This window comes from Mirounga leonina, unplaced genomic scaffold (genome assembly GCF_011800145.1).
Source record: "Mirounga leonina isolate KUSES-001 unplaced genomic scaffold, KU_Mleo_1.0 Mir_165, whole genome shotgun sequence".
NCBI lineage: Eukaryota > Metazoa > Chordata > Mammalia > Carnivora > Phocidae > Mirounga > Mirounga leonina.
Window position 1 is genome coordinate 36053405 of NW_023270415.1, and position 27863 is coordinate 36081267.

At 35.7% G+C, this 27863-nt stretch overlaps 1 protein-coding gene and 1 long non-coding RNA gene across 2 annotated transcripts in view; both read right to left on the bottom strand.

Moving 5' to 3' along the window:
- Positions 1–27863, bottom strand: part of MMP16 (matrix metallopeptidase 16) — a 278540-nt gene that overhangs the window by 43963 nt on the left and 206714 nt on the right. The window lies entirely within an intron of this gene.
- On the bottom strand, positions 8075–9814 carry LOC118014993. Its single transcript, XR_004680469.1, has 2 exons — positions 9659–9814; positions 8075–8190 (listed from the first exon to the last, which is right to left on the bottom strand). It is a non-coding gene; the product is annotated as an uncharacterized LOC118014993 (long non-coding RNA).

The window sequence follows — 27863 nt, forward strand, 5'->3', positions numbered from 1 at the left end:
TGTTTAGTATATATTCCATTATTTAGAAAGGTATGATATATAAAGGTCTTTGAACCATGCAGGAAAAAAAAAAATTTGTTTCACTCTTCCAAACAATGTAGGTTTTGTTTTGGCATTCGGTGTAAAGGGAAAGAAAGAAGAATCTGAGCTCTAAATCTGTTGTTTCTATCTTGCTACTGGCCTTTTTTGGCTACAGCCCTTATAAAAGGGGGTGGGAGGGGTGAAAGCATACCCTAAAAATAGTCAAAACTAGCACATTTGCAAAATCAACTCATGAAAAAAATAGTGCTTAAAAACTATCAAAGAGGAATTCCTACTTAAACCCCAATATTTCCCTTTAGATACAAGTTTACACAGATTTCTCTTTCCATGTAGCAAGAGTCCCAGGCAGACCACTTTGTTCACAAAGATAACAAATACAGAGTACTGCAGGATGTACACCATGAGACAATAACATACAAGAGAAATTGGTTTGCTTTTTTAAATTCCCTTTAAAATTCTGTCTTACTACAGGCATATTGTTTGCTGACAACTCTATCCTCCTGCTGTCTGAATACGAAGATCGGTTATGGATCTACTCTCAGGAGAGGGTGCTATTTTCAGACTTCTTTTTAGAAGCCAATTAGTAGACCTGATCTACTTTTACTTCTCTTCTAATATACGTATTTGTTATTTAACCAAAAACTTGATGGAAATCTGTGAATGCCTCACGTGTCCAAGCTGAACATTTCCAGAAGGCATCAGTTGCTCTCTCAGCCCTCGCCTGCCATGCGACTGTGGGCTTCCTCCAGTCTTCCCCACCTCGGAAATAGCATCTCAGAACTCTTGATTCCTTGCCATCATCACTGTCACCATCCTACTCCGAGCCGCCACTGTATTTCACAGACTGCAGTGCCAACTCAAAGCTACCGATTTGCCTCCTACTGCATCTAAAATGGAATTTGAACTCGGCCCTTGTCTCCAGCCCCTGCACATCCATTGCAGGTCCCTTTTGTGCTCATGACGCTCTACCTAGTCTCTAGATCCTGTATTTAGAGATGCAGTTTCCTGCTATCAACACCTTTCTTTCAAATGTTTCACCAAAAACTTGGGCATGCATGTTGCATTGCTTTCTCTCTTTCTCTCTCTCACACGCACACAGAGAAAATACAGGCAAGCAGTTAAAATTGTTAAATCTAGATATTAAGGGTGCATGTATTCATTCTTCCAACTTTTCTGTATTTTTGGAATTTTTTATAATAAAATGTTTAAAATATATACTCAAGTTTAAAAAACCTGAAAATACATAGGCAATTCCTTTATGATAAAATATTATTATATTATCACTAAGTATTTGCAATTGTTAAATAGTATTCTGGCTAGCAAATGTAAGATTATTAAGCCTCCATTTGAGCCATTTATTTTTATTTTATTTTTTTAAAGATTTATTTATTGATTTGAGAGATGGGGGAGGGGCAGAGAGAATCTTCAGACTCCCCACTGAGCACAGAGCTAGGCTTGGGCTGGATCCCAAGACCCCTGCAATCATGACCTGAGCAGAAACCAAGAGCAGAAACTGACTAAGCCACCCAGGCACCCCCATTTTAACCATTTAAATTTGTTACTGTAAGTAATGCTACAACCAACATCTTTATGCTTTAAAAAAGAAACAAAACTATGTCCGTGCCATTTAATTAAGTGTAATTCATGCTCCATTCAAAAGTAGCATATGTGAACTGAAAATAAAAAATCACACCTTATAAAACCATACAAATATATTATAAATGCACTAATTTGATTTCACACTATTGCATTCAAATTTACTGCCTGTACCAAGAATTATATTGTAGTATTTAAAGAAAGAGAACAAGGCCATTTACATTTAATTAGCTATATTTCTTTTTCAACACTGGGAAAGAAAAAGTAAAATTATAACTTGGAGGAAAAAAAAATTCCAAGGGATGCTTAATAGATGTATCTGGCAAAGACAATGCCATTCTGGGAAGCTTTCATTATCTTATCACAAGAGCTGACACAAACTGGCTTTTGGTATATAAACTTTAGGAGAAAACCTGTTCAAAGCAACCACTAAAATACACATTCTCACTAAGACAGTCGAATTTCTGCAATGATTTTTCAGGCACAATTTTCAGGGCTCATCACAATTTTCAAAGATTAACCAGATGTAATTCTGGGAGAAATAATGCTGCAGTACATCTCAATAGATCTGAAGGGGAGCAGAAAATGCCATCCCAAAATGTGCCACTTTGGCATGTGGATATTTTGAGCTGAAGGCAATCAAGACCCAGCAGGTTCAAGAAAAAATTTTACTTCTTCCTGAACTACCTAGATAGGAGCCCTGGTGGAGAAATAGAGCTATTACCAGAGATAACTTTTTATCGGAACAACCAGTATGTATGGCAGGGCAAACATCTAATTACCAAACATCTGCTTTTCTTATGTGCTGTGAATTACCCTCTTCCCCTCTGAAGCCCCAGGTTCCTATCCCATTCCTTAGCTCATGATGTCATATAAGCTTCAACTGCCTGGCTTGCCTTTGGGTCTTATATTTTTATTGGGCTCCATACATATGGAACTAAATTTACTTTTCTCCTGTTAATCTGTCTTATGTCAGTTTAATTATTAGACCAGCCAAAGAACCTACAAGGAAAAAAGAAAAATTCTTCCACCTCTATGGGTCAAATCACTTTGGATAGTGTCTACATTTTTGAAAAATGTTCAAAACACAGATTCACGATAATAGAGGAAGGAAGTAACATATTAACAGGTGACTTTTCTAAATCATTTCAAAACTCACAATTCTGGAATATTCCTTAATGTCTGACTATTTTCAAGGAAGAATGAAATGTAAATTATTTTAATAAATAAAATATATTTGTGTTTCAAAGGAAGGGAGATATGGCATTTGCAGAATATTTTGTTTACTACTTATGCTAAATATACACAATAACTTTTATAGTCTCCAAATGTTAAAAAATCCTTTGTTTTTAGATTAATTTAGATTGAAAAATCTGGACACCAAAAGGTTAAGTGATATGTCAGATGTGGATCACTTTCATGTTAATTAGCATTTATTAAGTCCTGACTTAATACTAATTTTTGAAACTTAAAAATTCGTAATTATTCATGCATAATATAACACATAATAACATAAATATTTATGGTTTTTAATCCATTTATATATGTGAGTAATGAATGGTAAAGAAATGTTGCTTAGGTCCCAGAACAGAAAGATCTGAGGAGAAAGAGAAAAATCAATGTGTGTATGCTGACCCTGTTTTCTTTTTAGGTCCTTACCTTTTTTCTTGTTTCTTCTTGCATCCACTCTTGTTCAGAAACCACTTTGTGATGGTTATGATGCAGAAAAGAACAGTGTACTAAAAAATGCTTCACCAGTGCACTGCACTTAAGGTAAGGAGCCTCAAATTCCAGATATAATCGCACCACACAGTACTATGACATTTTGCTTTTCTTCCCCCTCCTTTGGGATCTGAGGATCATGAATATTGGCAGAGAGATCTAAATTTCAATTCACATATCATATAATTAAGTGTTGAAAAATACGAAAGGTTTCATTCCTCCCACTACACTAGCAGTTCTGGATTCCAAAAATATGAATTCTTTAAGAGTGTACATTCAGTCTAGAGGGGAGCAGGCAAACAACTAATTTCAAAAGACTGTGAAATGCTGTTATTGCTGCCTCTATAAAATAGGAACTACCATGCAGTGGATATAATGAGCCGGAAAACAGCTGTGTCATTAGCACACCTATCAAGAATTACCATCACTTTACTTTTGACCTGAAGAAAGATGCTTCATTTACAATAAAAACTACGTTCCTGCTGAATAAAGTTTATGGCAATTTTTACTCAAGGTACATAGGGCAGTGTATTCAATTTAGTTTTTTTTTTTTTTTTTAAAGATTTTATTTATTTGACAGAGAGAGACACAGCTAGAGAGGGAACACAAGCAGGGGGAGTGGGAGAGGGAGAAGCAGGCCTCCCGCTGAGCAGGGAGCCCGATGCAGGGCTCGATCCCAGGACCCTGGGATCATGACCTGAGCCGAAGGCAGACGCTTAACGACTGAGCCACCCAGGCGCCCCTCAATTTAGTTTTTAACCACCCAATCTAAAGTTGTCTTTCCTCAATCTTTTTCTATCAACTCATCATGTTTTATTTTCTTCATAATACCTATTGTTCTATGAAATCATCTTGTTTATTTACTCCCCTGTCTCTCATCAGAATATGCACCTCATCTATCTTATTCAAACACTGTACTCCTCCTCAGCCCTGCCACAATGGCCAGCACTAGGTGTTGAAAAGTGTTCAAAGAGAAAATCAGACAGTGAAAGAGAGAGGACATGTCAGCAAATCTTTTCCTTGGCCCGGATGCGGGGGGATTGGGCTGTGTCAATATTTAACTTAAGCATCCGCACAGAAAGGCTTTCTCAGGCCCTCTTTACTGCCCCTGTAAGCACCACACATCTACCAGTGTACTTCAACCACTGTATGGAAACGATCCATTTGCCAGCCTGTTTCTATGTGTTACCCTCTTTCCTATGAGTATCATTATCATTCTTTGCTTTCTCTCTCTCTCTCCACCCCCTTCCCCTTTTTTTAAAGACTCAATTCAGGCTTCACTACCTCTAGGGATATTTACTTAAAACAAAAACTATTCTCCAAGGACTCTTCTTGCCCTTTAGGTAACCTTTCCATTTATTCCCATTGCATCTTGTAGAGTGGTGAGTGGTGGTCAGGGTGCTGCACATGTTCATGCCATGGAGGGTAGAAAAGAGATGTTTCATGATATCACATAGGAAGAGCCAAAGATTGAGCTAGTGCTATGGATTATTATTTTTTTTTGGCTTCTTCTTCAATCACAATAGGAAACACACTGAACTCAAAGAAGTGGATAGTGCAGACAACCAGAAATAATAACAACACACTGAACAGAAGTAAAGAGTCATCAATAGACTCCACTTTAAGGCTGTGAGCAAGTGCAGAGGCTTGGGCCGTGAGCGGGGAGGGCGCGGAAGAAGGCAGGCAGAGGCCCAGGAGGGAGATGTGCCAGGGGGAAATTTTTTCTTTCCTTTCCAAGGGACACAAAGTGAGTTGTCAACAAATTAGGTGTTAAAGGCCTATGTTGAATTAGAGGTTTGCTCCTAAGAGATAAGAGTAGATTGGGCAGAGAATTCCCAAGAAATTACAGAGCAAAAAAACCCTGAAAGATTCCTAAGTGACTCTGTTTCAGGGTTCGGGAGCAGTTGTTGCCATAACAGGAGAGACTAATCCTCATTACCATTGCCTAATTGCTTTATGCTAATATGCTCTTGAAAACATTCCTTCTGTTGCCAATGTTTTGCTGTGGTTTATTTAACTGCCCTTCCTTAAACTCAAAGAAAATCGTCAACAGACAACTCGATGTACTAGTGATGACTGAGTTCTCAGGCAGTCCTGAAGGAAGTCAGATTATCACCATTAACAAATGGAAAGCACTTGTCTACTGGTTCATTTCTAGCAAGTGCAACAAATACAAATAAGCACTGTTTGCTTACCGCTGGGGGGAGGGGAAGGAGAAACTTCTCCAAAATAACAGTAAGTAAATAACTTTCCTAATCATTCAGTCAAATAATGGAGCCCTGAACCACTACTGATGGCCAAATAATTTATGAAAAGTATTCTAAGCAATAAGGAATCTAATAACAGAAGATTAAATATAGTATATAGAATTTGATGTTTTGACAAATTACAGAAGTTTAACATGGTAATATTTTTGCATTAAAGAGATAGAATATGTCTTTCACTTGGCTGGAAGATTCACAATTTGAGAGGAATTTCAGAAGCTTCTGAAGGTGAAGAAGGATGTGTTGACTAGGCTTTCATAGGAAAACTTTCGGGGTATTATAGAAAAGGAAGTTAGCATACATCATACCAAAGGAGAGTACAGAATAATCTATGTTCCATCAGGCTGAGGGTGATGATGGGCTGGAGAGGACATATCTTTTTGGGAGAAGAGGAAATGAGGTTTGAAAACCAGAAGTTTAAGTGGCAGATGATGGAGATGGGTGCTCTAGGAGGGGTGGAGTAGTAACTAAGGAAAGAGAGGCAATTCTAGAATCAACTTCACAGAATGCAGTATGAAATGAAAAGATAGCAGCTTGAAGGGGCATCCAATGCCAAGCCAATGAAATAGAATATATAAGAAAACAGGTATAGAAATGAAGGACTAAAATTAGGAGGAAATGAAGTAAAAAGAAATGAGAATTATGGGGCGCCTGGGTGCCTCAGTCAGTTATGCGTCTGCCTTTGGGTCAGGTCATGATCCCAGGGTCCTGGGATTGAGCCCAGCATCACACTGGGCTCTCTGCTCAGCAGGGAGTCAGCTTCTCCCTCCCACTCTCCCTCTGTGCTCTCTTTCTCTCTCTCAAATAAATAAATACAATCTTAATTTTTTTTTTTTTAAAGAAATGAGAATTAGAGGGCTCTGACAGATTATGCTATACCTGGGGAGGTTCAGAAAAGAAAGCCTAGGGATTTTTGGAGGGAAGCACGTTGGCAGTGCCTGGAGAAAAGAAGGAATTTGAGTTAGGTAAAGTGGTAAATGCTAAATAATGAAACAGATTCCTGAGTGAGGGTATCAAGTGAACAAAACAATATTGCAGATAATAAGTAATAAGCAAATTAGGTGTTAAAGAGTAATAAAAGATAGAAGTGTTAAAAAGATGAGTTTATGTAAAATATTTAAGTATGTGGAAAAATTCCTCTGCTCAATGTAGCATGTATTTCAAATGCTCACTTTTTGCTATGCCCATTTCAAACTTGTGTGTTGGAGGAGATAGATGAAAGTTCCAGTATAATTGAGACTATGTAACCCTGCTTGCAACTCTTCATGAGGATTCAAATTCACATGGAAGTGAAGAGAGGAAACCTGATTATTTAGTTGAGCAATTTAATTTTTTCTGTCTTCTGCTTATATATGAAGACCAAAATAAATTCATATTTATCTTTTTTGCAAGGTTTCAGAGCTTTTCAACTTTTCTTGAATTTTATTGTGTGGTTAAAAAAGAATTTGCAATTGTAATTCATTTTACAGCATAATGAATATAGATGAATCTCACTTTATGCCACATATCTATTCCTGAAAATTTAGTTATTGATTATTGTATGAAGAAAGTACTATTTTAATTGAACTAAAAGGGTTAATATTTAAATGAAAGTTAAAAAATGAATCCTTTTACTTCAAGTGTATAAATACTCTATGCAAAATTAAATAAAAACAATATAAAAAACCATTGCTATTGATACAATGTTTCTAAATGTTAGATATTTGTGGCTCAGATTTTTTTGTATCAGGCAACATTTACACCATTATTTTCTGAAAGGAAAACTGAGTTAGTGAGTTATCTCCTGCATAATGTGAGTTGGTGATATATGGTCCAGCTCACCTATTTTTTAGTGCTCAAACTCTTTAACAGAAATTATCAATTATTTGACAATTTAAAAATTACCTGTATATTACTGATTATAACCAAAAATGTGTCCTACAATATATTCTTATAGAACTTTACAAAATATGCATTGCTTCATTCAATTCCAAAGCCAAAGTTGAAGACTAGAAAAAAAAAATATGGCCTTGGGTAATATTGTAATTATTACTAGCTTTGGTGGTTTGAATAGGTCTCATATGATCCAGTTTATACAAAATTAATGTGACTACCAAAAGCCATTCTCAAATATTATATATATTGAGTTCAATCTGCCAAGCTAGAATAACAATCTATATTGTTTCTGGAAAATCTTGGAAATGGGAAAGTCTTTCTTCCTCTTTCCTATTAACCTTCTTAAATGCACTTCCACCTATAGTAATTTCATTTTGGGGCTCAGTGAACATTATTACTTTCATAGCTGATTTCTGCAGGTGTTTGTTTTTTTTTCTGAGATTAGTAACAAGCAATCATACATAAATAAAATATTCATTGCTATGATAAAAATGAGATATTTTCTACTGTTAATGACCAACAAATAATATAGATTATCTATTGCTTTGCAATATTTTTATGCTATCATTCATTCATCCTTTCTCTCTCTCCTTTTTTTTTTTTTTTGGTACACGAGTAATACCTACTTTTTCCCCAGAAGATCCTTTCAGATTTTTCTTCCTCAATCAGATTCTATCACTGCTTTTTCTTACTAGTCAGAAATGGTGGAAATTATGACTGTGAACACAAAATATATCAAGGGAACAGAAACTAATGTGTTTTTCAATTTAATAGCTTTTTGTACACTGTTCTGGTTCAGTTTCTCCCCTATGTAGAGTATTGCACCATTACCTCTAAAGTCAAGGAGAGAAAACTAGATTTCAGCCTGTGCCAAAGGAAAAACAAATGAGAAGGTGTGGTGGCAGCAACATGACTAATTCATTATAAGTATACTGTGTTTAAGATATGCGTTTAATCAATAAAGTATAGATTAAGATATATTTCATTTTATCTCTTATAATACTCCAAAGGTGTGGCTTCAGAATTTTAAAGAATTAATTAACTTGTATGGTCCAAAACACTGATCAAGTATTTAAAATTAATTCTCTAGACCTGTTTTGTCAATATGGTAGCCGTTAGCCACATGGTACTATTTACATTAAATTAAATTAAATATAATTTAAAAAGCAGTTCCTCAGTTGCACTAGTTACATTTGAAGTATCTAATAGCCACATGTAACTAGTGGCTACCATTCTGGACAGCATATACACATAAAACATTTTCATCACTGCAGCAAGTTTTATTAAAAGTGCTGCTTGAGTGCCTGATGAATGTTAATGATTTTTTCCACATCCTGATTTGTTTTAAGGCTCCTGTATTGCCAATAAAATAAATGCAGTAGTGGTCCAAGACTATGTGAAAATGTTGACTGAGATAATCCTAAGGCACCAGTGTTTCTAGAGCCAGTCTTTAGCAGAAACACTATAACTATTGATCAGGAACTTGGAATGTTTCTACAGCTCTGCTGGGACAGTCCGTTGAAATGCTAATTGTGGGATCATAGGTGGAGGCCCTATAACCACAACTTTCGGGAACAAAAACTTAACGTTATTTAGCTGTGGGTCTAACTGGAATGCTATTTCCTCATATCTTTGCATTGCTGGTTAATTTTGCTGTTTAAACCTGCACTAAAATGTGATCCCTTCAGAAGATGCTTCTTGACCACCCAAACTACAGTAGCCCCTTCACGCCTGTTTCAATCCCTAACTTCTTTCATATTGCTCTATTTCATTTTCACCACTGCATTTATTGAGTCCTTCCATATTTGCGCATATTTATTTGATTTTGACTGTCCCTCCTCCACTAAAATAAAGCTTGTTGTAGGAGAAGGACTTTGTGATGTTCACTGCAATATCCCAGATCCTAGAAGGCTGCTGGGCAAAGGCAGGAGCCTTATAAATATTTATCACACAAATAAATCAATGAATGCATTGGACAGGAGATGGGGATTAAAGTTATTCATGGTGGAAATGTGCTTTTGTAAAATATAAAGGCATTTTTTTTCAAATAAGAAATACATTTACTCTTTTCTCCCATTTGATCTTTATTATTAATCTTCTCCAAACTTTATATTTGAAATGTAGTAACTTCAGAGATATATATTATAAACCTAATTTACCTTTATGAAAGTTAAATAAGGAGTTAGCTTGTAATCGATGAGATTGGCCATCTGGAGCAATAACACACTCAAGAGACGGAGGGTATCTCTTGGGGAAACTGGGGATGCAAATCTATTGAAGAATGACAAGGGTATGTAAGTCTCAGGTTCATCACTATTCTAAAGAAATCCTCTGTAAGTGGAAGTTTTGTTTTCTTTCTTTTAATTTTTTTTCTTGCAAGATTTTATTTAAATTCAAGTTAGTTAACATTATAAGTGGAAGTTTTAAAAATGGGTGATTTTGACTGTACATTGTCTAGAAAAGAGGGAACAAATAGGCAGATTTTGGTGAGGGGTACTTAATACTAAGGAGTGTGTATCTGGAAAACCTAACAGATGAAACCATGTACAATTTCAACTATGTGCTAGCAGTAAATCTGGGAGTATCAGGCTATTGAAAAATAATGGCTCCAAAGACACAAGATTTCCAACTGCTTCAGAAACAGCCTTCTGATTATTCTATGGCTTATACTGCAAAAATTTCTTGAGCATAAATAATTCATATTTTTCTTTGTGATAATTATAATTATTACTGTAAACTGGTAAGTTGTCATTTTAGCTCATCCATCGGCCAGTCTTTTGTGACTTTAATTTGTTAACTGAATTCCTTTTTCTTTTTTTTTTTAAGATTTTATTTATTTATTTGACAGAGAGAGACACAGCGAGAGAGGGAACACAAGCAGGGGGGGTGGGAGAGGGAGAAGCACGCTTCCCGCCGAGCAGGGAGCCCGATGTGGGACTCGATCCCAGGACCCTGGGATCATGACCTGAGCCAAAGGCAGAGGCTTAACGGCTGAGCCACCCAGGCGTCCCTGTTAACTGAATTCTTTAGAGCCTGAACCACTGAGGCAGCCTACCCATAAACCCAAGGACTATACATTGAAACACAGTGACTTTCACCACTGAATAACAGTTGGCCTCCATCCTAGACATTTTTAGCATCTCAAAGTACAAGGCACTTCTGATTTACACTACCTTAATTTTCTTCTATATCCAGATTTTGGTTGTTCTTTGCATATTTTACAAATGAAATTTAATGTAAAAGTTTTTAAAAAGTTAAAAAATAATACAAATAATTGTTGATATTTTAAAATAACTCCAAAATGGCATTTTTAAAGCAGAAGAGACATCATTTTAGGTCTTATCTGGATAGGCAGATTACAAATGCATAAGTTTTATACCTTGTTTCAGGAATGTCTGGGTTATAGCTAAACACAAAATACAACATTTAACGGTGTTTTTTCCCTTTTATTTTCATATATATACTAGCAATTTCAGTGATACTATATATGTTTCATGTCTGAAATGCATAATTAAAGGCCTTTAAGAAAACAATCTGTACATGCTCTATCAGTCTCTGCCCAAAACCCACACTTAATTCTCACTTTAATATGAAGTACCATAACATTTATTTAGTATAAGGCAGGCCTGTCTTGGGCCTAGACCAGAGTGGAGTATGTTACTGGAAATAACAGAAAGAACTCTTTATTTCACATACAACATAACTACATACTGTGGGTCTTCGGGGCAGCATGATGGTATATTTTTAATGTAGGATAATTATATTCATTTCTTTTCCCCAAACATGCTTTAACTCTAAAATAACTATTCTATGTTGGTTTCCCCTATATAACTAACAGAATAGAATCCTTGCAAATAACAAATACGTGCAAGATAACCACAGGATTCTATTGACAAATATTATTACTACCAAAATAACTTAAGATTACTTTTGTGCCATTATTAATTTGTAGACTAATTTGTAAAAAAATTATAATTATCTGAAATTCTTGATAGCAATTAGAAGAGTAAAAAAGAGTATTAGATAATGATATTGTTAACTAATTTTTAAATTTACATTAAATTGTTTTCAATGCCAAGTAAGAGGGGTTACTGCTTCATTTTCAAAAGTTTTTATTGCAAAATTGTAAAACATGAGGTAACCAAAAGAAATAGTACATTTTCCCCTCTTGCTATGTTCTGACTATTCTTTAGTTTATGTAGCATGGATCCAGGGTTCAAAATGTCTCTTTATTTCTATAATTTATAAAATATGTATGTCATTGCAATACACAGCTCTCAAGGAAATGAAAGAGGTAGATATTGACCAGCAACACATCCCAAAAGAAGTTATGTCTTTCTTTCCCTCATCCAACACTTCAAAAACATAACTTCAAACTGAAAGGTCAGCAATAGGAAAGTTTGTCCATTTTCTTTCCAGGTCTCATGGAAAACTGTTAGTCCCTTGTACTGGAGCGGCAGCTAATAGGTTTTACTTGGTGTGCTATGTAAAGCCTCTCTGTGTGCCAACATGAAAAAGCCTTTAAAGGAATGTCAGCAGCTTCAGACACTGCTTGTCAAAAGGATTTCAGTTTTCTTTCTCTGGCCTTCCTAACCACTTTCAAAGGCTTATTTCATTCCTGTAGTTTCCATATTATTAATGCATATAGCTTGCAATGGTAATTCAGGGTGGGCCACCTGGTTACAAAATTATAGAGAGAGTTGATTAGGTACAAAAATAAAAGGCAGAGCTTCACAAATTTTACAGTACATTAATATTTTACTACAGGCAAGGGTTAGTGGTATAGAGGAAAAGAAGGCAATAAATTGCTGAAAGGCATTTTAAAAAAAAACTATTAATTTTGCCTTGAAAATTGCCTTAAAGTTTTTGCAAGTTTATTGTAATTATTACAATTACAGATAGACTGAAATGTCCAAAGGATTTTTTTTTTTTTCTTTTGCCACTGGAAACAAAACCAAACAGCACAGTAAAAGGAGTACAGACTAAGAGCCTTGGGTTCTGGCTTTGGTCTTCTGTACATCAGGGTAATTCACTTATCTCTATGACCTAGGATCATAGAGATATATACCATAAACACCTTACAGAATGGGATTTCTGAGTTTCTCTTTCAGTTTAGACATAAAGTTGTAGGGAAAATGGGGATTGTCGACAAGTTCCAACTCTGCTAAAGCTTAATGAAAATTCATAGGAGTGACGATCCTATTTATAAATATTTTAAAAGATGAACAACAAAAACCCCTCTTGATGAATTAGTGAGTATTATTTGTATGATGATTTTCTGCTCTCATGAAATTCACTTCAAAATTGAGTATAGCCCTTAAACATGAATCTATGCTTAATTATCAAATGATTCTATGAAAATGTAAGGGTGTCCCTGAAAGTATCTTCTTGAATAACATGGCCAAGTTATTAGCTGAACATTCAAAAGACTTTTCAAGTAACTGATTATCTAGAATTCATTCATTTAATAATGACCTATTTTTCACCTCCCAAAGCTAGGTGCTTTGCTAGGCATTGGGAACAGAGCAGTAAATAAGAAAGTGATATAAAAAAGCCAACTGTAACTTGTTAAACTTCTTACTGCACACAACTTCTTACTATTTGTACCTCATGAAATTTCCAAACACATAATGTTATTCCTGAAATATCACTAAAGGAAAAGAAAAATAGTCAAAATACCATTTATTTACATTATTGTACAATATTCATTGTTTATGTCTATAATCTCTTATTCACAATTGTAAAATTCAAACAGCTTGAAAAAAGAAAGTTGCTCCTTGAGTTTGGAACAAATTTATTTGGCAGAGAGACAGATGTGAACTGACATGAGACTTTTTAGAGACTTTTAACTCTGGTTTATTGGGACAATTTATAAGTTTCAATGAACAAATACTGAGTTTGATTATGGGTTGTTTCCCTAGATCCCATAGGGATATTAGGAAGAAATGTTTAATACACTGAATTATTAATAAAAAAAACCCCTAAAAATGTCCTATTTGGCCGCACCATATTAAAATGAAATCAGTACTTCAAGTGTCTTTATTTCAAATTCAAATGCCAATGACATTTTGATCAAAATTGAGAATTTTATTTCCTGCCTTCTTGTTTATTCAGAGGATCACTGCTTTTGTTTTTTGTCTTTTGGTGTTTTTAAAAATAAACAAGATAAATAGAACTAGTTTAAAAAACAAGGAACTTAAGTTCTTGGTCTTTCATCTGAGGCCTTAGGTATAGAATTTACTGCTGGACTAAGTGTTATCCTAAGTTGCCAAGGATTGTTTCTATGTATAATTCATGCTACTCAAACATTCTATTCAAACTATGGGAATAGAAAAAGACTGGGGCTTGGGACATGAGAACGCCCCATCTTTCCAATCTGAAAATGAAAATCAATCATATGGAAATCTATAAATAAGTTTGCTGAAGAATTACAAAGCTATGTTCAGGTTCAAGGAGGCATTCTAGTAGAAAAGATGATACATTATAAGCTATTTAATTTTTCAAAACATGGATTTAAACTGAAGAATGTGGAGCTGTCACTGAGTTTTAAGAAATTTTGGGGATTTAGATATTGTCAAATTCCTAGAATTAACCAAACTGAAGTTAAGAGCATAGTCCTCCAGATTGCCAAGACTGCCCAAGACTTCTGACCCCAACTGCAACAAGGTAGGGTCCAACCATAAAGTTAGATAGAGGGAAAACTCCACACAGGACCACCCTCACTTCTCACACCAACCACAAGTTCAGGGGTTCCCAAAAATATTCTAAGATTTGAAGACTCAAAAAAAAAAAAATCACTGGAAACTATTACATTTTAAAGTTTTAGTTCTTACAGGGAGAGAATGCAGATCAAAAATCAACCAAACGAAGAGATTTGTAGAATAGCGTCTGAGAAGCTTCCATTGTCCTAGGGGTGCATTACCATCCTGGTATCAGTGTGTGACAAAATCCATGGGCTACTGCCAAACAGAGAAGTGCCCCTGAGCTTCAGTGTCTTGAGTTTTTATCAGTGCTTTATTTTGCAGGCATGTCTGATTGACTGGCTGTCCACATGGTTGGATTCAGTATCTAGGTCAATGGATACCACATAACCCAAAGCCCCCGCCCACCCTATAGCACATGATTTTTTTTTTTTCTTGTGTAGCCAGCCCCCACCCTAAACAAAGACAATGCTATCAGGTATGACAGAATACTTCCACGAAGCCCATTGCAAAAGGCCAGACCTCCTTTTGGCCTAGGCCAACTCTTTATCACACGGCAAGTATTTAATTCAAGGGTCAAGGATAGATTTACAAATTTAAAAATAAAAACAAAACCCTGAAGCCAAATACTTAGTTGGAAATTCTTAACACTCATTGACTTTTAAGAAAAGGAAACCAAAGTAGGAAACAACTTTAGTGCCCAGTATCAACATGACCCAGCTCTAAGTTTGATGTGAAAGTAAATCCAAGTACAATATTACGAAAATCAATTTACCTATATAAAAAATAAAATCAAAATAAGTGAACAAGTCTATAAATTTGTAAAGAAAATTACAGGTAAACTTGAGAAAAATTTTAGATGTTTATAGAATTATCTGACCATTATTTTGCACTCATTCCATGAATAACAAATATATGGGTTCTTTATGATGAATTGTTTACCTTAATCACCATAATTACAGCAAAATAAATTATCATTATTATAATATCAATTTTTTCTTAGAAATACTGTAATAAGGGATATGTTCAAAATGAATTATTTTCACAAAATAATTGAATGAAATAATTTCACAGGAGCCACTCTATATACATATTCTGAGAAGACTATAAGAATCAATTTATCCACTATGGGAAAACAGAATTCTTTAAATGAAAGCCAAAGAGGATGAGGAAGATGGGTGGTATTTAGTTAAAACTTTACTTCCCAATCTTGATTTTAATTTGTCATACTTTTCAGGTTTCATAATGCTTCTGATAACTGTTACTTTGGTAACCACACTCTTTAGAAACCTAGTTTTTAAGACCCCTGTAGCTTCCAATATAACATATACTGACTTCATGAAATTTAAAACTGTAAAAGTGACATATTGGTGTTATGCATTAAAAAAACATTCTAAAATCTGTGCCAGTGATAATGTCTCACATTAGTGCAGCTCTTCTAAACATTCAAACACATTTCATATATTTTATCTCATTGTGAGAAGGATTATCTAGCTATTACTGCTTTACCTGGTATCTCTGAAATATAGAGTCCAAAAAGGAAATGCTCATCATGGTAACAGTATCCTGACACCAGAACCCATGACTCCTGACTTTTAGTCTAAATTTCTTTTCAGCAGAATATGTAGTTTTTCTTACATGAAAGAGGGGATAGCTCATTGTTAGTTCAAGTATCTCTTCCTCAGAAAAGCCTTCCCTGATTTTAATCGGGTTTTAAAAACTAAAACAAAACAAATATTTATATGTGTTTATTGCACCATATACTTTCTTTTCTTTGAAGTTACTACAGGTACAATTTTACTTCTCTTCCGAGTCAGTGACTAATGTCTGTTTCCCACAATGAGTTACATAAGCTCTTTAAGCAAGTAGCACTGGGGCAGGCATAGAGATTCTAATCTTAGAGAAGAAAACTCAGGCTTAGTTGTGGAATCCTGGTCATACAAGATCCAAAGCCTGGGCTTTTCCATTTTTACTATAAACTAGTATATATTTTTTTCAAAGATTTTATTTATTTATTTGACAGAGAGAGACACAGCGAGAGAGAGAACACAAGCAGGGGGAGTGGGAGAAGGAGAAGCAGGCTTCCTGCCAAGCAGGGAGCCCGATGCGGGGCTCGATCCCAGGACCCTGGGACCATGACCTGAGCCAAAGGCAGACGCCCAAAGACCGAGCCACCCAGGTGCCCCAATATATTTTCTTAAATACAACAGAGACTCAATACAGATTTTCAACTACATAAATTAATTAAATATGACTATGTATCAATAAGTACTTCCTGTATTTTCCTACATAAACTATTTCCCATATCATATATTTATGCAAGGAAAAAAAATATCTCCCAAAAATACCCGAGAGGGAAATACAGAAATTGTCCTTACATGTATATTTAGTAAATCCTATGATTTTTTTCAACAGTGTTCAGAATTCTCATCACAAAATTTATTTTTAATCCTCTATCTGATCTTTTGTTTATGTGAGCAACAGAGAAACAGGGTTGTTATACATGATAAAGATATTCTAACACAATTATAGCACTACATGACAAAGTTTTAGGAACCAACCAGAAGCTTCAGCATTTCTATTTCTGATAGTAACTGCAAATGCAGTGGACAACTTGGGAAATATTCTCTATTCCAAGGGACTTCAGGATTATGGATGCGGAGGTTTTGTATCAGTGGCACACAAGTGGCCAGCTCTTACATCAGCTCCTTCCAGCTTCAGCTCAAGGATATAAACAGTCTTTGTTTGCTTAATGTGTTCACCAGTAACTGCCACAAATAACTGCACTTCACAAGTAAAGTAGCGCAGCCCAATGAATGCAGAGACTCAGCAACTGTTCCAGGTGAGATGCTAGAAAGCAGTGGTTTCACAATAACCACATTTAATTCTCCATAAAAATGCTTCCTGTCCTGACAGATTAAGAATCTGATGCACCTCTCCTTGCGTGAAGTTTCAGTAAATAATATTTTTACAGAGAAAGGGAAACACTGTTACTTATTTTTTACAGAAGTCTCAATATTCTCAATATTCTTGAAAGACCTGGTACTTCTCGTCCAATTCCCGATAGGACATCTTTTTCTTTGGCCCTCTCTGAGTCCCTTCATAATTTCAGCTCCCTGTGACATTTAAAGGCAAGCCTGCTTGCTTGCTTGCTTGCTTGTTTGATTTATTTTTAAATTCAGTCCTGGCCCTCTGTGACTCATTGTCCAGCCACCCATTCCTTGAGCAGCCTTCTTAGAGCTGCTCTTTTGTCCTGATCTTCAAATCCCTGTTTTGCTAGTTGTCTTCAATCCCACATTTTAGGAATGGGGCTCTATCTTGCTCTTAGCAGTTCCTCTCCCGAGAGCCAACATTTGCTCAATGTTTCGCATTAGCTCTGTTCCCTACATTCTCTTCCGACCTAGTCACTCCTGGGTCAACTCTGTTGGCCAGTTAACCTAGCCTGCAGAACAAAGCCTCGAGTTCTCAACAGGGCATGTAAGATCCTATATGAAGGAGTCCCACTTGTGTCTCTCCAGCCTCGTTTGTCAGTTTCCCTGCTTTGGTTTTTAGAACAAACTTGATTAGCCTACTGCACCTACCCCTTCTTACCTCCGAGCTTGGCTAACTTTACATGTTCTTACAGACGCAGATTAGATGCCCTCTATGAGAAGTTTTTCCCCAGTTTATGTGGCCTTCCATTGTGTCCCCACTGCACTCTGTGCCTTAGCCTATTACAGCCCATCATGATGCATTATGGTGATCTAGTTACTGAAACCTCCTCTGCTAGACTGTTATCTCCCTGAAGGAAAGAACATTCCCAATGTCTATTCTTTGGAAGCCAGCCAAAACTTCCTTAAAGAATAAAAAAGAATGAATAAAAGAGTACCAGTAGTTAGTTTCTTAAGAGCAAGGATTGTTGTCATAGACTCTTTTGCAACTCTTTAAGGTTGACCTCAGCGCTTTTCACAACACTGATAGTGCTAGTAATAATAATGTCATCAACAACTACGACAACGATATTAGCAGTTGCTGAAATTACTTGAACATCTGTTGTGTACCAGTCTCCGTGCTCAGTGCCTTACACAGCTTACAGTTTATCAGTGTTTGTTGAACTGACAAACATTGCTATATGGCAGTCCTCATGTTGTATAAATTAACAATACTCTCTGGATTAATTGCCAAATATCACTTCACTTTGCATGATTTTAAAGTATTTCTATAGTAAACTGAAAAAAATTCTTACCATGGTGCCTACAAAATGGCAAAACTGTAGATAAACAAAATATTTAGTGAGCTTGATTCACTAGAGGCTAATCCTACTCAAGTGGGCACAGATCCTCATCTAATTGGACATCTTTGCTAGCCAGGTTAAATTATATTATTGAAAGTTGTCACTGTAATTTTGAACAAGGACATTTTTAGTCACAGTCCATGGTAAAAGTCATTGAATACTTTAATAGCTTTTGCCTACCTGTATTTTTTGAAAATGATACGGCTTCACTGTCCCTTCATGTTCTACAACCTTCACAGTTACCAAGCTTCTTTTATGCCACTATATTTTGAGCTATTAAATGTATATACAGCATCTCTACACTACAGATTTTTAAAAGCTACTCATAATTCCATCATTCTAAGATTTGTCTAGCATCATTTTTCTAGAATTTCCCTGTTTTGTCAATACATCTTTCAAATAATGCAATTCATGATATGTAAAATTTTAAATTTTACTATTTTATACTTGTGTATACATAATAATGTCCTATTGTTTCATACATTCTCCATAATTAACCTTTTAAATGATTATATTTCTTTGAGTTGATATACTATTTATCTGCTATACCACTACCATATTACTGGATAATTTGTGTTGCATGCAAATTTTTCTCCTACTGGCAAGAAAGCTATGATGAATATCATTGTGCATTTTACATTTACTTTATTATTTCAGGATGAATTACCATGCAGGGGATTGCTAATTTGGAAACTATGCATACTTCCCTTTTTTATTGTAAGATATACTAATGCTGTAGTTTAAACTTGAAATATTTTTTCAATCTTACTCATTTGCTATTGATAAAATTTACCTTCTTTAAAATAGTCATACAAATAAACATAATATAATGCTCTGAAACTTTAAAGTATCATAAGAAGCACATAAAGAAGAATGAACAAAATAGTCAAGAACCTCCCTCATGGAAGTTAAATGCAAAGAAGATAGAGTGAGAAGTAAAACATTGTTCACTTTTTATTTATGTATTTATGTATGTATGTATGTATGTATGTATGTATGTATGTATTTATTTATTTATTTTTAAAGATTTTATTTATTTATTTGAGACAGAGAGAATGAGATACAGAGAGCATGAGAGGGAGGAGGATCAGAGGGAGAAGCAGACTCCCTGCCGAGCAGGGAGCCCGATGCGAGACTTGATCCCGGGACTCCAGGATCATGACCTGAGCCGAAGGCAGTCACTTAACCAACTGAGCCACCCAGGCGCCCCATTGTTCACTTTTTAAAAAGATTTATTTTTTATTTGAGACAGAGAAAGAGTGAGTTTTGGGGAGGGGCAGAGGGAGTGGGAGAATGAGAAGCTCAAGTAGACTCCCCACTGGCACGGAGCCTGACGTGGGGTTCAGTCCCACAATCCTGAGATCATGACCTGAGCTGAGATCAAGAGTCCGATGCTTAACTGACTGAGCCACCCAGGTGCCCCAAACCGTTGTTCATTTAATAAATATTTATTGAATGCTGCCAATAGGACAAGTACCACTAGTTAAGTTTAATCCTGTGAGTTGTTTTTTTATGTCAAGAAAAATATTTGTCAATTATATAATCAAAGAGCTTATTAGAACTAAAGCTATATTTCACTGTTTTACTATGGTTCAGGACATCTTTCATAACATCATTAATTAGTCCCTCACCCCCCACCATCACCACCATTGACTTTCGAGGAATTTTTCAGGTTGACTGTCACATAATTTGCAAATAATGATAGCTTTGGCCTCTATTTTATGTATTTCTACATGTTTTATATATTTCCACATGCAAAAGGTAAACAAATGCTTCTAAGAAATTCTGAAGAGCTGGCTGAATGTTTAAATAACTTTACATACTCCACAAAGCACAATGATAATCACAACATTGTTAACTGAAAGTTTAAAAAGGGAATGGAAAAAGTAAAGTCTCATTTTTGCTTTACAGAAATATAAGAAGTCTAAACTGGCACAGCCAAAAATGCCAAATATGAAAGATAAAAACTGGAGAAGTGCTATTTTAAAAACTTCTAATAGGGCGCCTGGGTGGCTCAGTTGGTTAAGCGACTGCCTTCGGCTCAGGTCATGATCCTGGAGTCCTGGGATCGAGTCCCGCATCGGGCTCCCTGCTCGGCGGGGAGTCTGCTTCTCCCTCTGACCCTCCCCCCTCTCATGCTCGGTCTATCTCATTCTCTCTCTCAAATAAATAAATAAAATCTTAAAAAAAAAATTTTTTTTAAACTTCTAATATAAAAGAAAATCTACTTTTTATGTACAGTATAAATCTTGAACTAAACTGCTTATTAATCTTGCATTAAGGTAAAAGTGCTCTTGGGGCGCCTGGGTGGCTCAATTGTTAAGCGTCTGCCTTCGGCTCAGGTCATGATCCCAGGGTTCTGGGATCGAGCCCCGCATCGGGCTCCCTGTTAGCGGGAAGCCTGCTTCTCCCTCTCCCACCCCCCCTGCTTGTGTTCCCTCTCTCGCTGTGTCTCTCTGTCAAATAAATAAATAAAATCTTTAAAAAAAAAAAAAAAGGTAAAAGTGCTCTGAACAATAAATTGTGAATGTGAGCACTTTGTACAAATCTCAATATAAAGCTATAGATTATGACAAACATGGAATAAAAAATATTTTTGATACTGAAAAGATTTAGATTATTAATAATTGTAGAAGAGCAAGATTGATATTGCTTGGAGTGAAAGGATTTTTCAAATTAGCTCACAATTAATATACTTTCTGAAAACATTTTTGCATGATTTATGGAATTTTTCTATTCATATTATAAATTTATATCAAACTGTACATGATAAAACATAGTTTAGTCTCCAATATATGCACTGCAAGCATATATAGATTTTTTTTTTTTTTTTACTTTTTTCCATTGGAATATAGTTGACACACAATGTTACATTAGTTTCAGGTATGCAACGTAGTGATTTTTGTTTTAATTTTTTATTTAAATTCCAGTTAACATACAGTATAATATTAGTTTCAGGTGTAGAATTTAGTGATTCAGCACTTACGTACAACACCTGGTGCTCATCACAAGTGCCGTCCTTAATCCTCATCACCTATTTAACCCATCCCCCACCCACTTCCCCTCTGGTAACCATCAGTTTGTTCTCTATAGTTAAGAGTCTGGCTCATGGTTGTCCTCTCTTTTCTGCCCCCCCTGTTCATTTGTCTTGTTTCTTAAATTCCACACGTCAGTGAAATCATATGGTATTTGTCTTTCTCTGACTGGCTTATTTCGCTTAGCATCATACTGTCTAGCCCCATCCACATCATTGCAAATGGCAAGATTTCATTCTTTGCTATGGCCGAGTAATATTCCATATATCATATATACCGTATTTTCTTTATCCATCTGTCATTTGATGGCCACCTGGGCTGTTTTTATAATTTGGCTATTGTTGATAATACTGCTATAAACACTGGGGTGCATGTATCCCTTCAAATTAGTGTTTTTGTATTCTTTAGGTAAATACCTAGTAATGCAATTCCTGGATCATAGAGTAATTCTATTTTTAACTTTTTGAGGAACCTCTATACTGTTCTCCAGAGTGGCTGCACCAGTTTGCATTTATGCTGCCCTCACTGCAAATGTAGCTACCATCTGTCACTACACTGCTAATACAATACCATTGACTCTATTCCCTCTGTTGTACTTCCATCCTTGTGACTTATTCATTCTGTAATTGGACACCTGTATCTCCCACTCCCCTTCACTCATTTTGCCCATTCCCCTACCCCCTCCTCTCTGTATTTATGGGTCTATTTGTAAGCATATATTAAATGTTCTATTTTATATTATTAATAAAAACAGTTTTACTGAATCCAAAGCAAGTATCCAAATATATGCTTAAAATGTTTGAAGTCACCTATAAAAAAGGTGACTAGAAAGAAGACTGGAAATGTAGGTGACTGTGAATCCATTCTTCTGAATACTTAAGACACTTGCCCCAACGGTCAGGAAATGTCAGTAAAGAATTTAAATATTTCAAGGAGTAAATCTTAAGCCATAGAGAATACAAATATTTTGAAAATCAATTAATATTGACATTAAAATTCAGTATTACACATAATTCCAGTTGCTTCCTAAAATGTTTACTTACCTAAAATATTTGAAAGACTGTGATTTTGTACTACAAGGAAATTTAATTAATACTCTGCTTGCAGTGTCTTGTTGATAGCTCCCTTTGGTCTAATGTGAATCTAGCCCCAATTACAACATACTATTAATATCAGTTAATACTTCCCGGCAGTACAGAATTAAACTATGACTCAGAGTAATTTTAGATTACCCTCTGTTGTGTAATTTCTCTAAGTATTTCTTTTTTTAAACACTTTTTGGATTCTCTGACAACAGAATATATATATTTTTTAAGATTAAATTATTTATTTGAGAGAGAGAGAGAGTGCACGAGTGGGGGAAGGGGCAGAGGGAGAGAATGTTCAAGCAGACTCCTCTTGGGAGTCTGGGAGCAGGACCCAGACCAGCTCCATCCCACGACCCATGAGATCATGACCTGAGCCGAAACCAACAATCAGACGCATAACTGACTGAACCACCCACGCACCCCCATCTGACAACAGAATACTTTTAATTATTTCATTGAATAAAGTAATATGAACAATAATCACAAACCACTCCATTCCTTTCCCTTAAAAATACAAATTAGAGCCATTTTCTGTGATCTTTACTCAGCTAAAAGTTATTTTAAAAAATAATTTCAAACAGCATGGGAATTTGAGTTATTGAATATAATGAGTAATTCCAAATGCCAAGTCTGTCTTGCTACAAAAAAGCTACCATTTCCTGAGGCTTACTATGTACCTATGATGGAATTTGTTAGCCATTATACAGATAAGGAAAATAAGCTCAGAGATATTTTTAAGGATTTTTATTGTCTCCTATGTTCATGGCATGGCGCAATCCAGCAGTAAATACAAGAGTAGGCTCCTTGTGTGGAGCCTATGACAAATGGGATCTGACTCCAAGTCTATCTCTAATGTCTAAAACTTTAAGCATCATCCTATACTGATGTAAACAAGGACATACAAGTATGCAGCAAGAATGAATGACATCATTAGGTTAAGAGCTGGGAGAGAATTCTTCCAATTGTAAATGGCAAATCTAGTCTTTAGAGTCACAAAAATGGCACAAAGTTTATATAACCCACAATAAATTTCTATTCTACAAAAACTCTATTTCTACAAATATTGTTGTTTCCTTTCATATATCTAGCCCCATGCAGACCTATGTAGAAGCAGACTGCGCAGGAATAGAGATTGGAGATAGCCTTCTGCTGCTTTACAAACAGCCACAGAAATCTGGAAGATACACGAATATGTGGTATTTGACAGGGAAGACCTGCAAAGCCCGGAGTGCCTGGAAAGTTCAAACACAGCAGGGAGACAAGGGTGGCTGGCACTGAGTGAGTAAAAATGAGCAAGGAAAGAGGAGGTGAGATCAGAGAGGTAAAGCAAATGTAGTGATCATGCAGGTTTGTGGGCAACTGAAAGAACCTTGGCTTTTTGCCCCAACTTTATTGAGGTCTATTGACAAATAAAAATGGTGTATATTTAAGGTATACAAATTGATGATTTCTTATAAGTATACATCATGAAATGATTACCACAATCAAACTAATTATCCATCACCTCACATAGTTACCTATTTTTTTTTTTTTATGGTGAGAACAACTGAGCTCTACTTTAGCAAATTTCAAGTAAACTATACATTATTATTAACTATAGTCACCATGCTGTATATTAGGTCTCCAGGACTTATAACTGAAAGTTTTACCCTTTGTGCAATGTCTCCTCATTTCCCCACCTCTTGAACCTCTCTCATTCTCTCTCTCTGTCTCTCATATAAAATCTCTTCTTTTATGAAACAAAACCAGCATCTTGCAAATGAAATTGGGTCATACCCCGTACTTACTAGGCTTGGCTAATGAGACATTGTACTTTGAATGGAAGTTAAGCTAGTATTAATAAGGACAGAACCTGGACAGATCTGTTTCTGTGGAAATAAAAGGAACTGTGATTCTTCAGTAGAATTAAGTAGGTAATAAGTTTTTTTTGTGGTTTTCTTGGTATACAGTGAAATGCTTTCCTTACTCAGAGCCTTAAGCCTTCTTCTCTACTAATTGGAAAGACACTTTACTGTACTTCCGTGAATGCTGTTCCACGAAACAGTGTAAAAGTGCCTTTTAACACTATCCTTTCTAGCTCTACTGTAAAGCACTGGCCTTTGTTTGTTCCCCTTTCCCCTTGATTTAAAGAACTGGTCAGTTGCCAAGTGAAACCTTGTGTGTGTGTGTGTGTATGTGTGTGAGCATGTGTGCATGCACACACATGTGTCTGCACATGCTAAAAGAACTGCAGGTGTGGATACAGTTTCTCTTCCTATCTTCAATTTCAGGAAGAAGAGTTACTACTGCATTCTTTCCCATATAACAAAATATTGTGTGCTGAAACATATCCTATACAAGTTTGGCTAATTCCACTTTCTTTTACACCACAAAATAGCTAAATAGTCCATGTTTTTATCTTATAGTCCCAAAGAACTTTGAGTCTTCATTTGAACAGTCAGATTTTCCTGTTGTCAGCTTGGTCACAACAGAAGCCTCCTGTGATATACACAGTATAAACTCTGCAGGGAACACTCTTAAAAATCACCTCTTTTGAGGAAGGACAAAGCTTCTCTTGTATCACTATTTTATTCCTCTGTTCCTTGGCATTTTGTTTTGATTTTCATTTTCTTGCTTTAGGTGGTTTATGTTCCCCAAAGATTATGAAGCTGCATGGAAGGCTTAACTTTCTCATGTGAATATATTCAGGATTTTATCTATAGGATGGGACAGAAATATATATACACACACACACATATATAATTAAAATATATGTTGTACATTATATATATGTAATGCTTGTTATATTTCCATTTAGACACATGTCCAGGTGAACTCACTTCAAATAAATGAGTGTCTGCAAAGCTCAATGTAAATCAAATCTCTGAAGAGGAATTTTGCTCCTAAAAAGAATTATGCTACAACTACCATTCTAAAGAAAAGTTCCTTTCTAATAAGAAAACAAAATTATCTGATGATATTACCTTTTACTTATATATAGATTTTCAGAATTTAAGTAAAAACATACATACGGATTTTAAGTAAAGCATACGGAAATCTTTGGGCAAGGAATAACAAACTAGTAGAATCAAGTATTTTCAGTAACGTCATATTGGTTGATTACTGTTGTATAAACACAATAGTAGCTCTATTTTCATTAGATAATTCTTATACTGAGATCCTTATTCATTAGCTTGAGCATTATGAAGCCCATATGAACCAATCCCTGCTTTGACGAAGTTTATAATCTAGTTAAGGAATGTACTACCATGAGAAATAGAGAAGATAGAAATTTAAAATATGCTAATTGAATGTAGAGAATAAATACAGAAATCACTAGAAAGAGATATGGGGTTGAAGAATAGTCAGAGAGGTTGGGACATGTGCAAGGCATTGAGGAGGGAAGTTTTAGATAAGCAGAGGCTTGCAAGGAAGCCCCAGATATTAAAACCACAGTGAAATGAGTGTTGGGTGGGTAAGGGTTGAGGAGATAAAGAGGTTTCTAATTTGTGTAGAAAATCTGTAGTGAAGAAAAGTAGAGAATCAAGTTACATTAGTAAAAGTGAGATCAAAGAGTGGGTGATCCTAAAATATACTTCAAGGAATAGTTGATAAGGAGCAAACTATGAAACTAATGATGAGTATATTAAAAGAAAATTTAAAAGGCAGGTATGCACAAGAGAGACTGGCAGAGAGTAATTTCCGGCAAGTAGAACACATATGGGGAAATGACATTAATTTGAGGTAAAGTTAGTCTAGTCTATTTGGGTATAAAGGGATAACTTAGTGGGCCAGCAGTTATTACTAAAGGAAAACAGAATTTGTGGATGCTTTCCCACATAGTTCAGTGACCCATGGAGAACCTCTGTGTGAAGCACTTTGAAAGCTAGAATGTAAGCTCCAAGAAGCCAGGGTCTAGCTGTTTTGTTTACTAACACATGGCCGGTGCCTAAAACAGCATCTCACAGTAGGAGCTCAATAAATATTTCTTGCATATTTATTATTTTAAGATATAGTTTAAAGCCTACCACCTTTCATTTGAACTTCCCCTTATTCTTTCAGGTAGCAAAGCTTAGTGGGAAAACCATAGATTTTAGAATCAAGTAGACCTGCGTTCATCTACTAATACTTACAAACCTTGTAACTCAGACTAACTACCTAACTTTTCTGATTCTCAGTTTTCTCATTTGTAAAATAGAGAATTCTGTGCATCTTGCAGAGTTATTATCAGATTTAGAGATTATGGATATAAAGTGCCCAGATACATTTGGGGACATATTAGTTACTCAATCCACAGTAGCTATTAATTAAGAGCAGGTATCACTCAATCATGCTTTCTTGTTTATTTCCAATTTATATAATTTGTCACTTTGCACTAGAGTTAATATATCTATTTTCTCTCCCTCAATACACCAACTTTTTAGTACACCAAATACCAATTTCTTTAATGTGCCTAAGAAATTTTTCTCTCAAAATTCAGCATAAGCTTTTTCTCAGTCAAGTTTTCTTGAACTATTCAACTAGACTTCAGTACGTTCTCTTCATGTCCATGTTGTACCTTTTACTCCTACATCTTGAAAGTACTTAGGGTCATGTTTGTCTTCACTCCTGGAATATGAGCTCCATAAAGACAGGGGCGCTACCTTCTATTCTACATCCCTGGTGTCTAGTAAACTACCCTGGGCTTTCTACAGAAGAAGAGATGAGTATGAAAATTATCAAGTCATGTCACACAAAATCCATCAAGTAAGTGGAGATTAAAAAGAATGCAATGCCTATCAGAAGATATCCTCAACAGTAATCATTCTTAGAGAGGGCAGGGACCAGTGGAAAAAAGAAATTATTCAGATAGAGTTTCGGAACTCTCTCCTATAGAGTTTTTTTTTTTTTTTTTAAGATTTTTTATTTATTTTTTTGACAGAGAGAGACACAGTGAGAGAGGGAACACAAGCAGGGGGAGTGGGAGAGGGAGAGACAGAAGCAGGTTTCCTGCTGAGCAGGGAGACCGATGCGGGGCTCGATCCCAGGACACTGGGATCATGACCTGAGCCGAAGGCAGACGCCCAATGACTGAGCCACCCAGGCGCCCCTCTCCTATAGAGTTTTGATTAAGGAAGCCAAGGTAACATGAGAGGTTAGAGAAGCAGACCTTACTCATATTTTTCATATACCTGTTCTGATATTAATAATAGTAGCTACTGTATTCTACTTGAGAGTTGGCCTATGTGCTTTTTATCCATTCCTGATTCCAGGAACCAGTGATCACAAGACCTCATTTGTCAATCAAG